The 17,288-nt window shown below is 38.9% G+C and overlaps 1 long non-coding RNA gene across 2 annotated transcripts in view; it reads left to right on the top strand.

The window, feature by feature from the left end:
• LOC143441303 (uncharacterized) overlaps positions 1 to 16,572 on the top strand; it is a 40,151-nt gene extending 23,579 nt beyond the window's left edge. The window contains exons 3-8 of one of the 2 annotated variants that reach the window (XR_013108580.1): positions 3,458 to 3,522; positions 4,637 to 4,761; positions 11,147 to 11,210; positions 11,752 to 11,839; positions 12,687 to 12,844; positions 14,367 to 16,572. This is a non-coding gene — a long non-coding RNA (uncharacterized LOC143441303). Of the gene's footprint in view, positions 1 to 3,457; positions 3,523 to 4,636; positions 4,762 to 11,146; positions 11,211 to 11,751; positions 11,840 to 12,686 lie in introns of both variants that reach the window. The other variant, XR_013108579.1, reaches the window with a different exon arrangement.
• The last annotated feature ends 716 nt before the right edge of the window (positions 16,573 to 17,288 follow it).

A 17,288-nucleotide genomic window follows, 5' to 3' on the forward strand; every position in this document is an offset into this window, starting at 1 on the left:
TAAAGGCATCTTCCACTGTGAGGGCTTCTGAATTTTATCTGAGAAATTTGGATTGAAAACTTAAACGGCATTGAAATAATTGGTGATATTTAGAACAATTTTATAATTCTACAAATTAACCTTGACTCTTTCTCTCATCAGATTACAATCACTCTGTATTTCCTTGTTGATGCCAACTCTTTGGGGATAGTAATTGTAAGCATGTATTGTTCACGTACTAAGTGGGTACTAGCTTAATGATTTTGGATGATATCTGTAGCTTGTAGACACATAGTCCTAATAGGTCTTGAGAATCCAAGAGGTCCTAAGTACTTCTCATCAGTCTTATGTATGGGTATGGTTCTGAGTTTTTTATAAAACAATGACTATTATGTAAACGTCTTGCTTTTTATGTAGAGTCATGGAAATTAGGGTCATGAAATAAGTTATTAATGTAATGCTGCCAGACTGACTTTGTATATCAAGAGCGAAAACTTAGCAAAGGTGCCAATGTCACTTTAAAAAATGAGAATTAGTAATTGGAAGACAAGAAAACAGAAGCTAGCAATGACAATTTCAGTTCGGGATACCAAGGCACCAAAGTCTCTTTGTTCCTATAGTTGGAGTTCTTCAAGTCGTTTTATAACATATATGGAAAGCGAGTCATAACCGTATAGTGGACTTTTTGGCTCTCTTCTGTATGTACACATTCAGTCATTTTCAGAAATTCTTAAGAGATACTGTGTTTGGTAACCTGTGTGACTTGTGTTGCTGGTCAGTAAGCTGTGTGCTGGGCATTGCTTCTCAGTAACCTGTGTGAGGTGATGGGCATTGCTAGTCGGTAACCTGAGTGACTGTCGTTGCTGGTTGGTAGCCTGTGTGCTGGGCATTGCTGCTCAGTAATCTATGTAGTGAAGATTGCTGCTCTGTAACCTGTGTGGTGGGCGGTGCTGGTTGGTTGTAACCTGTGTGACGGGCGTTGCTGCGGTAACATGTGTGATAGGCATTGCTGATCGGTAACCTTGTGAAGGGTGTGACTGTGGTAGGAGTTTCCCCTGATGGAAAGCAATGAGACCGCATTTGTTCCTTTTTCACTTTCCATTTGGAAGTTACAAACGCAGGTGGCATCTCGCACTCCTGAGGCCTTTTCTTTTTCTGGTTCTCTACAGTGAAGATGTGCTCTCAGATTGGAATGTCAACTTCTTAAGGAGTTTCCAATGATTTAGAAATTTGGGCGTAGGGCAAATAAATAATTTGTCTCCCAGGAGCGTATCTTCTGTTTATAAAGGGGCTCGACTGATAAGAAAACTATGAAGAAACATACACAACAGAATTAATATTGAAATATTATTATTAATTATTTTGAGATGGGGTCTCAGGGTTTTATCTGACTCCTGGGTATAAAACAATCCTCTTAACCCTAGACCCTGCATAGTTAGGACTTTCTGAGTCCTAACTACTTCAACTAGATAGTATTTTAGATTACACTCAGTCCTGGGCTCAGAACACAAATAATTATCTTGATATTTCTTTTTTTTAGTTAGATTTGATTTACCTTTCCTTGCTTACTAATACTTCATAATAACTTACATTTACCACAATTTTTTCTTTTTCTCAAAATTCTATAATTTTTCTTTGCTTTCTAATATGATTCTGATTCTGTACCAGTTGTAAAGTTGTTACCTCCTAAACTAGGCCTGTCATATTTATATTCGATTTGTCTTCAACACCCCATAACTGAAATTTGGGAAAAAATAGAAAAACTCTAAGTTCCAACAAAGAAAAGGTCATTTTTGAAGGAAAGACTTTCTACACGTTTTTGGCAAAGAACAAGACTTCTTTTCCTTGTGTCTTTTGCCTCTCTGGCTCAGCAGAGGGTGGCACCTTGTCAGCACTCAGCACATCCTATTAAAGAACACTGAGCCTCCTAACTGTGTCTATGTTTCACAAAAGAGGGAGAATACACATCCTTTCATAAAGAACATGTTCATTCATGATCACAGCACCTTGGGCAGAAGTAGGTGCTTGCTCTCCTGAGTGTAGACACAAGCTTGCAATCCTCCCTGTCATGTGTGGCCTGGAACCGTAGCAAGGAGCACAGCCATGATGTCTTGAACCTGGGCAAAGGTTATGATCCCAGGAGAAAGGACAATGGGAAGCCAGGCTTTGTTTGGCAGCAGTATAGAGGACTGGAGAATGACACAGTCACCAAGAAACTAGTTCTGATCCAGTCACCTATGCCAGTCTAACTCCTCCTTTGAATCAAGGCATCATTGTTAAAAATAAACCAGTCTTTGAAGGTTAAAATCCTGTTTTTAAATCCTCCTCCCATGTGCTGTTTGTGGCCGATATATTCCCTGGGAAACTCTTTTGTTATGTAAACCATTTCTTATTCTTAAAGTGAGGCTATCACCCATATTACATGTAGTCATTGTTTATTGTTGTCCCGTTCTCCACTCAGAACGATGTGAGCTCTATGGGGATAGAGCTTTTTGTCTGTTTACTTCTAAAGTCTCAGAACATCCTTAGTACAGAAATGATTTGATCTTTGAATAAATCAATGTAAGCAGATGCCTTTTGTGAGCATCACACAAAACCACATTTTGAGATCCATCACACAAAGAGTGGTCTTAATAAATGTTATCAATTATTTTTATAATTCTGGAAAGAGATTAACAGGTAAGCTGAGAGGTTGGAGTGAAGGACTAGTAAGTAAAATGTTTGCTCCACAAACCAGATGATGTGAGTTCAGATCACTAGCACCCTGTGTGAAGCAAAATCCCCTAAAGATTGGTTGATGGTATCTGTAACGCTCGTTAGGGGAAGCATAGATAAAAGGTTTTCCTAGGGCATGCTGGTCTGCTACTGTTGGGAATCTCCCGGGTCAGGGAAAGGCTGTTTCATAAAACCAGGAGGGTAGACACTGATAGAAGAATATACCAGATATTGAGCTTTGGTCTCCACATGCACATATACACGTATGTGCTCGCACACATGAGTATACTTAAACACACACACACACACACACACACACACACACACACACCACACAGAATAACGTGCACACAGAGAAATATTTTTAGACTTCCAGATAATATGAATGTTAAAGGTAAAACAAGATGCAGTACAAGAAATGAATTAAGGAAAGATGAGCTGCAGTTGATTTGAAGGGCCAATTTGATTTCATATTCAGTATATTCTTTTCCATCCTACAAAACTTGCAAAAGTTGTAAGACTTGGTAATTTAAATTTGTTTTTAACCATTTGAGAAAGATTCATTATTTATTTGAGGGTACATCATATATGTATATGTATACACAGATATATAAGTACAACCTTGTTATTGTTATATATGTATGTATGAGCACACACAGACAATTATAACCTTGTTGTTGGTACACATGCATGTACATATGTATGTATGTATATATTTTTATGCACAGACATATAATTCTAACCATGTTATTGTTATGTCCAGCCCCACTTTGCATCCCAGACCAACCAACCCAGTCCTGAGAGCCATGTATATATATCTACAGACATGTAAGTGCAACCTTGTTATTGTTACATATTTGCATGTATGTGTATGTGTGTACAGATATCTAAGTGCAACCTTCTGAGAGTATTTGTGTGTATATGGTTTCAGGGCAGACCACTCTGCACTTGCTAATTCTCCTCCCATAATTCAATATTTGCATATAGTTCTTTGCCTAGGGAAGGGACCCTGTAAAAATTTCCTCCTTCTAAGTTAATGCGTCCATTGTTATTCTCATTGTTCTGGTCTTATTTATACAGCCATTATTAATGCACTTTTGATACTAAGTTTAGACAAAGAGTTTAAAACAAAGAATTTTAGGATGTGTTCCCTCCTTATTCTGAAGATTTTTCAGATGGTTGGGGGGCATATAAAAATATGCTGTGTTTATTTATGATACATCTCTGTTGGGAAACAATAATCCTTTTGCTTCTTAATCTAAATTGAGCTGCAGTGTACCAATAAAACAAGTCACAACATAGAAAGTAAATTTTCTCTGTATAAATAATTAACTCTTTAAGATTTATTGGCCTTTCTCTATTTGCCCCTTTCTCTGAGTGGTGTAATCCAAATAAAATGTTACATTTATTCTTGTCTGATAAAATATTCATAAAAGAAACCACTACCTTTGGATTTGGATTAGGAAGCTGGAGAAAACATGATTATGAATGTTGACCCTTGTCCAAGAGCTACCTAAAGCCCATTAGCTGAAACCAAACGTCTGCAGGGAATCTGCTTTCATCTGCCTGTGTTTTCTTTTGCTCCTTAGTTCTTGTTAAAACTTGCATTACCTTTAAAGGACTACATGATGAGTTTGAAACAGGCAAAAGCCCATGATTAATCCATGCTACATCCCCTGTACACGATGATAAGTTAGCCAGCACTTGGCCAGAAAATCAGTATGGGTGATTCTTGTGGCTTCGGATATATTAAGAATGATCGAGAAGGAAGATTCAGTTCCTGGTGAGCAGATCCGACTGCCATGGAAGTGAAATTTAGAGTTGAGATTTCGGTCTTTTCACGTTTGGAATCCTTTGCTGTGTAGAAAGCTAAGTGTAGTAACAAAAGAAAAAAAAATCCATTGATCTCACGTGTGTTTCCCATTCATCTGTAATACAATAGGTTTACTGCACATTTGAGATGATCTAATGAGTTCCAAGACTAAAGGACATTCTGGTGCCAGCATTCTACCTAAACTTACTATGAGAAAAGTTTTCCGAAGACTCCAATGTCTGTGCTGGTAGACAGTAAGTATTAACAAAGTTAGGACTCTAACATACCCCTCTACCTTTTATTTCTCCCAGTGCTGGATATCAAAGGTTTCTGTACATCCTATGCAAGTATCTTATCACTGAGTTACAGACCCAGCCCTGTTAGTTTAGCCCCTGAAATATTAAGAAAATTCATTTAAATTTTTATTTATTTTATGTATATGAGTATTTTGTTCGCATGTTATGTGTGGTTCTTGTGGAAGCCAGAAGAGTGGCTCGATTCTCTTGGGCCTGAAGTTGCAGATGGTTGTGAATCATCATGTGGGTGCTGGGAATTGGACCAGGCTCCTGGAAGAAGAGCCAGTTGCTCTTAACTGCTAAGCCGTCTTTCTAGTCCTGAAAAATTAAAAAGTTTAAAAGTAAATTACCACGTAGCTAATTGCTTGGTTCTTCCTGGGAATATGTTATCCTAGGGAAACAAAAAGAAGTCTGTGATTTAACTCATTTTCTAATAAATTTTTTGGATGACAATTAAACCATTCTCGTTTGCAAGAAAGGGCTTCTCAGACTTCTGTTTTCATTGGATTGTGGTGCACATGATTTTGTCTGTAGCTAGTATAACATTTTCTTTTTATTAAGAAGCTGCATGTTTGAGGTCATGGCCTTTAAAAAATTAAAATAAAGATGGAAACAGAAGGAGATCCCTTTATGTATATATGTATTTATGTTTGTATGTATGTATGTATGTATGTATGTACGAAAGTACGTATGTATGTATCTAAATAGGCCAATTCACAAAATTTAAAAGTCTGGGAACTAGTGAATTGATCAATATTAGTTCTACATCTAGACTTGCCATGTAAGGGTGGCTGTTGATGAGTCTCTATACCACCAGCCTAATCAAGAGGTTTTGAATGAGCTAAGGTTTGTGTATTGCTTAAAAACTGGCCTAAATTAGACTTGACCAGCAAGCCCAAGGAGGATGTGAGCCAACAGGAACTGACAGGGCCTTTGCAACTGAAGTGTCAGCATTTGGCTGGCTTGCTGTGGGGTAGACACATTTCAGTGTCAGCATCAGGGCTTTGAGTAATTCTCATTTTTCTGACCTGGTAGAGTCTGAGTATTTCAGATAATTTCTCCTTCCTACATTGAATCTTGGTTGAGTCTTATGGAATGGGTTGCTTCATTCTACCTAAGAAATGATGACACCAGTTAGACCTTATAAGTTCCAGAAAAAAATATGAAGCTCTCTGTCTATACATGGATATGTTTCTAAATAATATATTCTGGAAGGGGATTCTAGGAAACTTGAAAATCAGAAAAAATAAAATTGCAAAGATTAACTTTTTATTGCTTAGATTTTCATTTATTTATAAGTTTGGGTGCATACTGACTACAATTTTAAAGTCTGGTGTAATTTGCTAACAAACATTTATTGATAAATATTGTGAACCAGCTTCCAGGAGCATGGCATTTAATGGCTGTGAATACCTTGTTTCGTTATTTCCTTTTGCTGGGTATTACTGGTCATCTGCAGTGTTTCCCTTTGGATGTCTGGATGGGCAGGATCACATAACTTTTGCTTTCTTACAGTGGTTTCCCAGAAGTAGAACTAACATTGCCTTTCTCTGTTAAAAGTATAGATATTTTTCAGACCTGAAGCATGAATTAAAGATTTTTGTGAGAAGGGGAATTAAAGTAGGAGATTGGTTTTGAGACTAAAACAAAATAAAACCCACAATCTGGATTAAATGCTGGACCACCCACCCCTCGGCTCTGAGAAAAAGAAAAAACAAGAAAAAAATCTCTTCTGTTAGAACTCCCGAGGGACCCCAAAGAATAAAGAGTGATCTCTACATCAGAGCCACCAATAGTTCCTCCTCAGACACTATTGGTGTTCTGAGCCACTGGTTCTGGCAATAAGGCTGTAACTATTATATTTACAGGATGCAGGCCTCCCTACAATAGACAGAGTCATCCAGAAATGTGGGCAAGGATTAACTCCACAGCAATGATCACATTACATCAAACTTACATACATGGGAATTTGGGTTTCCACCTGCTGAGGTTTTGTGTGCTTTGCAGAAAGTGCAAACTGAAGTTTTATAGTACTGCCGGGGACAGTTAGCTCTGAGTTCAGGTGATAAGGGAAATTCTGTTACGAGAGTAATTGAGGAAATGTGTGTGAAATGTCAGGTTTCATGTAATTTATGTCTTCTTGTGTTGTGCAATTTTAACCTGCAGTTTTTGTATCTAGCCTGTACGTGCTGAGGTGGAATGAGTCAAGGATGCTGGGTAAGCATCCTGCTACCTTTCTCTGCTCAGATGCAACCTACTCACACCCCCATCTCTGTGGGCTGTAGCTATGGCTTTCAATTAAATTACTCTACTGACATCAATCTGATTTTGGACTGAATTTCATATATTTAAAATACTTAAGCACTATTTACCAATCCCCAATGAGAAGTAATGAAATAATTCCAGCGGCAGAATAAACGCTGATATCCAGCTACAAACAGCTGAATGAAACAGAATTGCAGCACTGCAGGATGATACAGGTAAAGATTTGAGCTGTGCACATTTTCATAGGTGCCCATGGAGAGGCCATATTTCAACATCAGCTGTCTTCCTTGACTGCTCTTCACCTTATTTTTAAGACAGGGTCTCTCACTGAGCCTGACACTTGTCAATTCAGGTGAATGGGCTGAGCATGAAGGTTCAGGAACCTAGGAATCCTGTTGCTATTATTTCTTTAGCTTTGCCCTTACAGATGTGCGCCACCGTAGCCTGTTTTCTGCATGGGGGTTGGGGATCTGAACTCAGACCCTTATGTGTGTGTGGCAAACATGTCTCTAACAAAGTCATCTCTACGGCCACAAAATCTCTTTTGAATTAATTGCCATATATGGCAAAGGATAGACAGTCACTCCCATCAGCCATCCACCATAATTCATAGTGTCTCTTATAAATACTTATCCTAGGTACTCCATTTAGGTTGTGACTGTGGCAGTCTTCTTCTCTTAGGGCTAATTGTCCCAGTCTTCTATGCTTCAGCTACAAGCAGATATTTGAAATTTTCTTATTGGACGAATCTGCGTATAAATATTTGCAATTTAAAAGAATGCACCTCAATCCAAATACACCATATTTCTAAAAACGCCTTTTTTCATTTGCTTGTGTTCAAAGATGAAAAGGTAAAATATACTTCAAATTTTTAGGAAGATGCAAGTAGAATTTGTAAGTTAAATGATAATATTTTATGTCTGGGAATTAAGAAGAAAATCAATGACCAACATCATTAATGAATATTTATTGAACCCTTTACCTTTAAGTCACAGAAGGCAACAGCAGTGTCCTTATGGAGTGACATTTCTCAACTTGTCCAAAGGTTGTGTCTTGCCTGAGAGCTGCACCAGAGACATCATATGTGTTTCTAAGTTTCTGAGGACAAAATCACAGAAAATGGGGGCATCAGACAGCCTTTGACTTTTCCTTTTCTGTAAGTGACATATCTTTTCCTACAGCTCAGTATCTGGAAGTCATCACAGAGCTCCTATAGGACTGCAAAAGAGAGTGAATCTCATGAAGTGCCAGAGAAGGGCATGTCTGGGATTAGTGACTGCTAGGAAGCCCAAAGATGCAAAATGTAACAACAGAACAAATTAAGATTTTAAATTATAAAAGTGAGAAATGTTTACATTACGACTTCAAATAATGTAAGAGAATTCCAAGTGATTAATAAAATCCCTTACCTAACTCAGGTATTATGAGTGTGACAAATTTTTAAGATTTTAAGATTTTCTGTTTTACTGGCATGTAAATATGCAGTATGTACACAAATGTAATCACGCTATAGATGACATTGAAACATGTTTATGCAATAGTTTTACCCGGAAAATTTCTTCATTTGAATAGGTTTGTAGTGTGAGACTTTCTCCATTAGCAGCACATATTTCCTTCCTTCCTTCCTTCCTTCCTTCCTTCCTTCCTTCCTTCCTTCCTTCCTTCCTCTCTCTCTTTCTCTCTCTCTTTCTCTCTCTCTCTCTCTCTCTCTTTCTTTCTCTCTTTCTTTCTTTCTTTAAAAATTCCTTCTAGCTTCAGTACTTTCATTTTAAAAGATGGGATTTTAAATCAAGTGTGTTTATTCTGATAATCATAATCACAAAGTTGGTGACAAAAAAGATGCTGGTGCCTGATATTAGTCCAGCATTGACTGAGGACCATGCTTTGTGCTAATTATTTTATAGTCGGTGTCTTTTTTTAATCCTCAGAAGCTGAGAATGTATGAAACAGGTCCTAAACTACTCCCACTTAACAGAGAAAGAAACTGGGGTATTGTGTGTTTAAGAAACATGACTGAGCTCTCAGAGTCAGGAAATGCCAGAGCCTATTAGCAAGGGTGTATTTTGATGTATTGTGTTGAGATGTGTGTATTGAGATGTTTAATTACACTTAAATACTCACCTAAAACATTTTAGTATCACATTACATGAGGAGTGTCTCTTTGCTTAAGTCTTCTCAACCCTGTGTTGGTCTAAACTTTGTTGTCCTGATATGTGAAAATTCTTATGTGTAGGTTTGTAACTTGATATGTGAATAGAAGCAAGGTGATATTAGATATATTTGGGGAATTATATTTATTTTGCATCATACTGTCTGAAAGCAAGGGTTCATCAAGATAATTAATTTGCCTTTTCTACTTAATTGTGCATTTTCCTCCCATTTGAATCACAGTTCCTTTCTAATAATCCTCAATCAGTAGATTGCTTAGGTTGCTTCTTTTTTGAGATTTAGGGCAGGCATTGAGAAGGAACATTATTCTGAATTCTAAAAGTCATTAATTGTAAGAATAGGTTTACAGGGTTGTGCATTTTGTTGTACAATATGGTTACATAGCAAAATATACACATATTCTTTAGTTCTAGTGTGTGTGTGCATGTATGTGTGTGTGTGCACATACTTATACCAACGTGCATGCATGTTCATGCACTTCATATGGAGTGAGAATCTCGATGATTGGATAATGTTAAAGCCCACTGGAACCTAGTCTAAAGGCAGTATTGAACTTAAAATTTTTTTTCTATTGAGTGCTCACTGTATACTAATTCATGTGCCAGTAGTGTTTATTGGTTGTCATGAGAGAAAGAAGATACTTGAATTTTCATACAATCAAAGATTGACTCAGGAGCAAGTTAGAGTTGTATACTAAAACCTAGTCATCCCTTATGCAAATTCTTCCATACTCCCCAGAACTGATAGTTTTCTTAACATCTGGATGATGAAGAATCATTACAAAGACTTTCCTAAAGGATGTCTATCTACGCTTTTGAAGAGTCAGCTGTCTCTGAGGCAGAAATTGCAGAGATGATGGCTCAGGCTCTGTTATCTCAGCAGTGCAAGAGGCAGACCTCAGAGACGTTCAGGAGAGAAAGTCAGTAGTGTTTCTTGGTGGCTTTGATTTATATGGTAAGAAAAAGAACAGTGGCTCCCCTTCTCTGAGGGGGTGGGACTTGTAAGGACCAGACTGGGAGGAGAAGAGGAAGGGGGAGCTGTGACTGGGATGTACTGTGAATAAAAAAATAAATTATGGAAGGAAGAAGGAGAAGGAGAAGGAGGAGGAGGAGGAGGAGGAGGAGGAGGAGGAGGAGGAGGAGGAGGAGGAGGAGAAGGAGAAGAAGAAGAAGAAGAAGAAGAAGAAGAAGAAGAAGAAGAAGAAGAAGAAGAAGAAGAAGAAGAAGAAGAAGAAGAAGAAGAAGAAGATGATGATTAAAAAAACCCTACCATAGATACATTCTAGTGCCATTCTCAGTTCTGGGGTCAATAGGCCTAGACTACAGAGGAGGAAAATATCGTTGAGTTACTTTGGAAATGACTTGAACTCTTGGTGCTTTGTGATACCACAAAAATAGGAGTCCCATGCTGTTCATGGCTGGGCCCTTGCTGCCTCTGGTGTCCTGAATTTTTCTGAGCACTAAAAGCATTTTTGAATAATTTAACAATGATATATATGTGTGAGTTTAAAGTAATTTTACCTCTGTTAATAGTGTTTGAACATTTTACTTTTATGTTTTCAAAATTTTTCCACAATATTTCATACTTTGTTGATATTATTAATAGAATTTCCCCTGTACCATTATATTCTCTAAATAGGTTATTGTTTCCATGAAGGAAAACTTGATTTTTAAATTATATATAGCCAGCTTCTTAAGTTCTCTTTAAATATTTTGTTAGAGATTTATTTTTCCCAATTTAAATAATGTGTCTATGTGTGTGTATACCTAATTGTAAAGCCATTGGTATCATATCCTTTGGAGCTGGAGTTACAGGTGGTTATGAGGCACCCAACACAAGTACTCGGAACCAGACTCAAGTTCTCTGCAAGAGCAGTCAGTACCCTTAAACATGGTTTATTTAATTATAGGAATGGTGCCTCGTACGTGTGCCTGGAGCAAAGAGATGGAGAATTAATCAGAGATCCCAGAGAGGTAATGGAAACAGAAATTTGGAAGGTACAGATAATCTGTTACCTTTATGGGTCAGAAAGAATATCATCTTTTTCTCAAAAACTTAGATTGAAGGGATGATATAACTGATAACTGAAGTGAGTCACCCTGCCTCCCCTACTATGGATGTGCTATGGGTGGGCAAGGACCTGTTTTGACTCAGTTCCAAAACTTACATGGACACAGTGTTGGTCTGAGCTAAGTTGCTGGCTGAGAAGGTAATGAAGAGTGGTTGAATTTAGAGATATTTTGAAAGTAGGTGCAGTAGGATTTCTCAGTTGACTTTAGATATGAAGTAGGAGGGAGAAAGGGACGTTAAGAACGCCCCATGGAGTTTGGCATAAGTGATAAAAGATGGACGGTCTTTTTATTGAGATGGGGTAAACAATGGGTAAAGCAGTTTCTTATGTTTAGAGAGATGATCAATAGGATCTCAATGGTAGCAACAGAGCAATTTTAAGGCTAAGAGAATGAATCTTCCAGGGCTCATCACACAATTCCTTTCTCATCTCTAACCTTTAAGATTCAACTAAGACAATCTTCAAGGAACCAGGTTCTGAAGGAGATGTCAAAGTGAGCAAGAGAAGGGAAGAAGCTGGCCCCCAGATTCTGTATGAGATATTTAACTTTCTTTGCTATAATATACTATATTATATACTATATATTATATACTATATATTATATACTATGATATTACTACATGTTACTTGTTGAATTGAAAAAATGTATTAGTCACTGACAAACTCTTTAAAAAGACTACTATATATCTGTCATTTAATGGATTGATTTAACAAATATCAATGTCTCATCTTAGTGCATTTCTATACCAGAAGCAGGGGTGACGGGGAAGTATAAGATTCAGTCCTTGCCCTAATGTAACTCACAGCCTGCAAGGCCAACAGACATAGCCCAGAATGAGAGGGATTTCTCAAGAGAGTGGTTTCAAGCTATGAGTAGGGAGAAGCAGGCTGATGAATCGTCAGGTGAGTGGGGCTGTGTCTGTTTTATTGGTCCCCTCTTCTCTCTCCTCTACCCCTGTATGAATCAGGAGTTTAAGCATTAACAGATTGCAGGCTATTGTATCATAAGACTCTTCATTGCCTGAGTTGAATTTCCTTCAGGACTTGCAAAATCTTGGGTCATGGGATTCCAACCTAAGATTTTTTAAAAAAAGTCCGCAGTTTCTGTTCCTTGTTTGTAATTCTCCTTCTTCTCTAAGCGCCATGACAGGAGCACAGTCTTTCCAGAGGGCACCTACCTAAACTAAAGGTGGCCTTTAATATCTCTATGGCCAGCTGCTCCAGAAGAGGGAGGATGAGCACCATTAAGCAGTGAGCAGCATCAGGAAGAGTTGAGGATACCTATGCAGGTTTTGTTTCGTTTTAAATTTTCTCTCCATTTTCAAAGGGCTCTAAGAACATCGCTGTTCCCCCTTGGGATGTGTGCTTGTTCCCATAGGCATTTCTTTTCTTGTCTTGATGTTGACTGGAGATCCATCCAGGTCTACTACACTTGACTGTTGGTTGTTGGGGAGCAGTTACAGTAATCTCAGGATTTGCAGTAAGATATTGCTTAAAAGAGTCGATTCATCTTGCTACCTGTAAAGTGATGCACAGGTAAGAATACCTTTGGACTCAAAGAGGACACCTTGTACAATTGTCTACTGAGCCGAAGTATGTCTTACCTTTGAATTATCTTCTTTAAAGAGTCTTCTGATTTCTGAAACAGTGAAAAATAGAGAAAAATGGGGCAATATATGGAAGATAACATGATGAAGTGATGTGTATCAATGTGTTTGTTTGATAGTTACATATCAAAGGCCCAGTACAGATGAGCATCAGATCACATGGCTGGGCAGTGAGGTGTGAGTGTTCAGGTTTGTATCTGGGGCAGGTTAAGAGGAGAAACTTTACCCCAGTGATTCTGCATTTGGGGAAGTGTGATTTTGCTTCAGTGTTCCGCCACCCTCATGGAGCCCACACCCCTGCAGCTACCAAGAATTCTAGAAGTGGTGGCTTAGTGTTCTTCCCATCTAGGGCTCTCCTCCCACCACCTCCCCATCTGGACCTAACCTATGACTTCTGCTATCTTATCCACCGAGTCCACCTACGGTCAACTAATCACCTAATGTTCGAGAATATGTCTATGAAAATAGTTTTACATTGGTGGCAAAAAAAATCTCTTAAAATACAGAAGAGGAAAAAAAAGTAAAAAATGAAGAAGTCATTTATTTTGAAATATATAATGATATTATTATTTTTTAATAATATTTTTAGTAGGGAGGTATGGGTATATTATAAATTAGATCAATCCACACTTGTCCCTGAACTAAATTCACAATAAACTCTGAAAATCTTTAACTTTCTATTGTAAATTTAAAAGTTTTATTATGTTCAGAAGAATGCATTTAGCTCAGTTCAATAAACAACTGTTTGGGTTTACCGTGGATTACATACTGTGCTGGGTGCTGGTAGCATGGTAGGGACATCCCTTCCAGGTGAAAATGGACATGTCAGAAAATGATCACATGTCAGAAAAGCTTCACTCCTGCGTTATGCATCAGGTATTCTGGTTGAGGTATTTTAAAGCCTATTTCATCTGCACACTGTATGAGGCTTCTATTTTTTTCAATGCTTATGAGATGAGAATGCTGGAGTTCCTAGAGTTTCCGTCGCCCACTCAAGGTGACAGTGTGTGGTTAAAACAACACCTTGTATTTGGATTATCAGACTCCACAGTTTGCACTGTTATTGTGAACACCACTTTCCACTGTGAAAATATTTAGAGAAATGTGAAATGGGTTGATGTACATGCGTGTCTATTTAGGCAGCATTAAGAAAACAGTTCCTACAATGTACCATTATTAAACTGCAAGTTGTCATTCAATTAGGAAGACAATAAATGAATTGGAGTTCCTCATTTTCTCGAAAAATCAAGATGGGAGGGTAAAATTATGTTGTCTAAGTTTTTCCAAGCAGATTTGCGAAGGAGCACTGGCTTGTCTAGGCTCATCCTGTTGCCGGTGCTGAAAATGTCTTACATCTCCTGCTTTGAAATTTTCTTTGCATTGATGTATTTGTCATTTTCTACAGACATAAAATCTTGTCATTTAATAATCAACCTTGTTTTTATTTTTAGGATGACTCCTACCACTTGTCAGCAGACTTGGCTCTCAGTAAACAGTTGATGTTTATGAAACTCTAACTGTCCTGTTAAAGAGTGATTTCTGCATTTGGCATTTGAAAGAATATGAAGGAGGCTCGAGCGGCGATGCTACCATGTTCCCTGAGCATATTGCTTGGAAGTGGATGGCACAGGCTTTCTAGGTTCGAGTAGTGATAGTTTTAATGAATAATGCCTTTGTTGTGTAGCCAGATTTCCTATAGCAGGTTGACAAAGAGTTCTGATGTATGTGTGTGTGTTCAAGAGGGAGAGAGAGGGAGAGAGAGAGAGAGACTTTACCTCTCCTACTCTTTGAGGTACATGGAGAAGAGGCCAACACCTTCCAAAAGGTAAGAATTCATTTTAAAGAAAGACAGAGGGAGGGAGGGAGGCAGACTGAGAATGAGAGAGATCACCGAATGAGGAAGTGATTCCTCTAATTATCAGAAACAGGAGAGGAGAAATAATGGCTGAAGTTCACCTCCCCATGGGGGAATGAATCATCAAAATAACCGGTGGAAAACAAGCTTGTGCAACCTTGAGCAGCGTGTGTCACCGGCTGGTGGAATTTTTAGAAAGGCAGCAGTTTGGGCTCATCACTGCGGTTCCTGATTGCACACACCTGTTTGGGGCATGGATTTTGCAACCCCCCAAAAAGGGGAAACTGAACTCACTGCTCCTCCTGAGCTGTGCAAAATAGCAGAAAACCACAGCTGCTCGAGCAGTTAACAGATATCAGTAAAATACCCATGTTACATAATTAAGGATAACGTTCTTGAAGCATATGGGCTGAAGGTATTATACTCTCATTAAAACTTTAGGTAGCAAACAATTTAGCACATTCTCATCTACTTCTGGAGTTGAATTCCATAATAAATGTTTGTAATTAGGCATGCTGCTAAACAGGTTATTAAATAATACATGAAGACAATGGCTCATGAAATATAGACAGTTCTGAGGTGTGTGTACCAGTGACATAGAAGCATGGGGTGAGCTATGGGAGAGTTCTTCTCACTGACTTGGTGAGTATGCACTTCGAAGAGCTTGGGTAAAATGGGAAGAAAGGTCATGCAGTTCCCTAGCCTGGCTGTAATCTTACAGAAATGCCAACTGAGGACTTCAGAGTTTTGTCTTTTCTGTTTAGATATATTATATGTAGCCATCTTCTGGGACCTGCTAGCCTTGGAGAGGAAGAAAGAACCAGAATACTACAAAGCCTCAAACACACTGTACTAGAGCAGACAGAGACCAGATTGCTGGGGAACAATAAAGATGGGTAAAGCTAAGAATGGTCTAAATCAACATTTCAAGATGCACATGGTGGACAAAGGGTGCTGCACTTTATGCTGAAGAGTAAGGGCGAGAAGCATCTCTTGTGAGTCGCTAGGCAGGTGTTTGCTCTCTGGGGAAGTGATAGGAAATTCATCCCTGACCTGAGGTTACTTGGAGGGAAGAACTTCTTTTGGTTTTGTTTCTCTGCGTGGTGTACAAGCCAGTGTCTTATCTAGGGAAAAAGAATGCAGATGATCCTTGGATGTCCCCAAGGGAAGACTGATCACTCTAGTAGGCCATTAAGGTCATCTAGAGTGCCTGTTTCCTATTGCACATGAATATGGAATCTGGTAACAGAATAAACATGATATTTGGAATGCTCCTAGAGCATACTTAGGGCAACTGGCAAGGCCGACATAGCTTTTACTGATTCGTCTGTTTAGTGAGTGGACAGGATGCCAGTCTGGCAGTTTGCGTTGGCAATAAATCACTCCTAGACATTTTATTTAAAATCTGGCACTGGCTTGGGAGAGGTGAGGGATTGTCAATTTGTTTTTATTTTCAGGCCAGGCACAATCATAACACAAACAGGCCACCTGGAAACTTTAGCACATATGTAAAAGTGTGGCCCTGGTCTGTGGCTATTGCGTGCTTGGCAGGAGCAGGGAGAGGTAAATGAGACCGTAAGCATTCCTGACCGGGAAGACCCTGGCAGACCTGTGTAGCCCGAGGCAGCCCTGCTGGAAACCACGCTGGTTCTGGACGTGTGATATAGGAAGGCTATCATCAGCATAATAGACGAGATAAAATTTGGTTTCCTCTTTTATTGGGAGGTTCTCACAGAGTACATTAGGAACACACAATCAATGCATTCTATCAGAGAGAGAGAGAGAGAGAGAGAGAGGGAGAGGGAGAGGGAGAGGGAGAGGGAGAGGGAGAGGGAGAGGGAGAGGGAGAGGGAGAGGGAGAGGGAGAGGGAGAGGGAGAGGGAGAGGGAGAGGGAGAGGGAGGAGAGGGAGAGAGAAATCACTTCAACAATAAAGTTTGGGTATTGAGCTGGTTTGCTCCTCCCTTTGCCATCATCCACCTCATATCTTTTCTTGTTCTTTTCCTCTTGTTTTCTGTCTTTATTTTGGCTTGGATTTCCCCCTTTTAAATCATAAATTGTGATCAGTGCCTCGCAGGGTTTGTATGAAAAGATATTTCAAGGTAGGCGCTGGAGGTGATTTTCAGTGTAGAGTTATTGCCTAGCGAGCATGAAATTCTAGCTTCAATCCCAGTGCTCATCACATGCATACACATGTGACTGAATGCATACACACGTATGAACATGCCACATGCACACAGAAGGAAAAGCGTACCTTGGACTCTTATGGCTACCACAGTGGCAGTAGTTAGGACTCCTTTTCCACTCTCAGCAGTTGCATGATTTTCTGAATATTCTGTAAGGCTGAACAGTATCACCAAGGAACATATTTAGTTTTTCCATTTTGAACATATGAGTTATCCCCCCCCCCTTTGCAGGGAAATCATATTTCATGAACATCAACTTACCAAGACACTAGTCTTCTTGTCTTCATTTGCATGTAATGTATACCAACCTTAATTATTCTTCACCTTCTTACT

Source organism: Arvicanthis niloticus, chromosome 2 (genome assembly GCF_011762505.2).
Source record: "Arvicanthis niloticus isolate mArvNil1 chromosome 2, mArvNil1.pat.X, whole genome shotgun sequence".
In the NCBI taxonomy this organism is placed as follows: Eukaryota; Metazoa; Chordata; class Mammalia; order Rodentia; family Muridae; genus Arvicanthis; species Arvicanthis niloticus.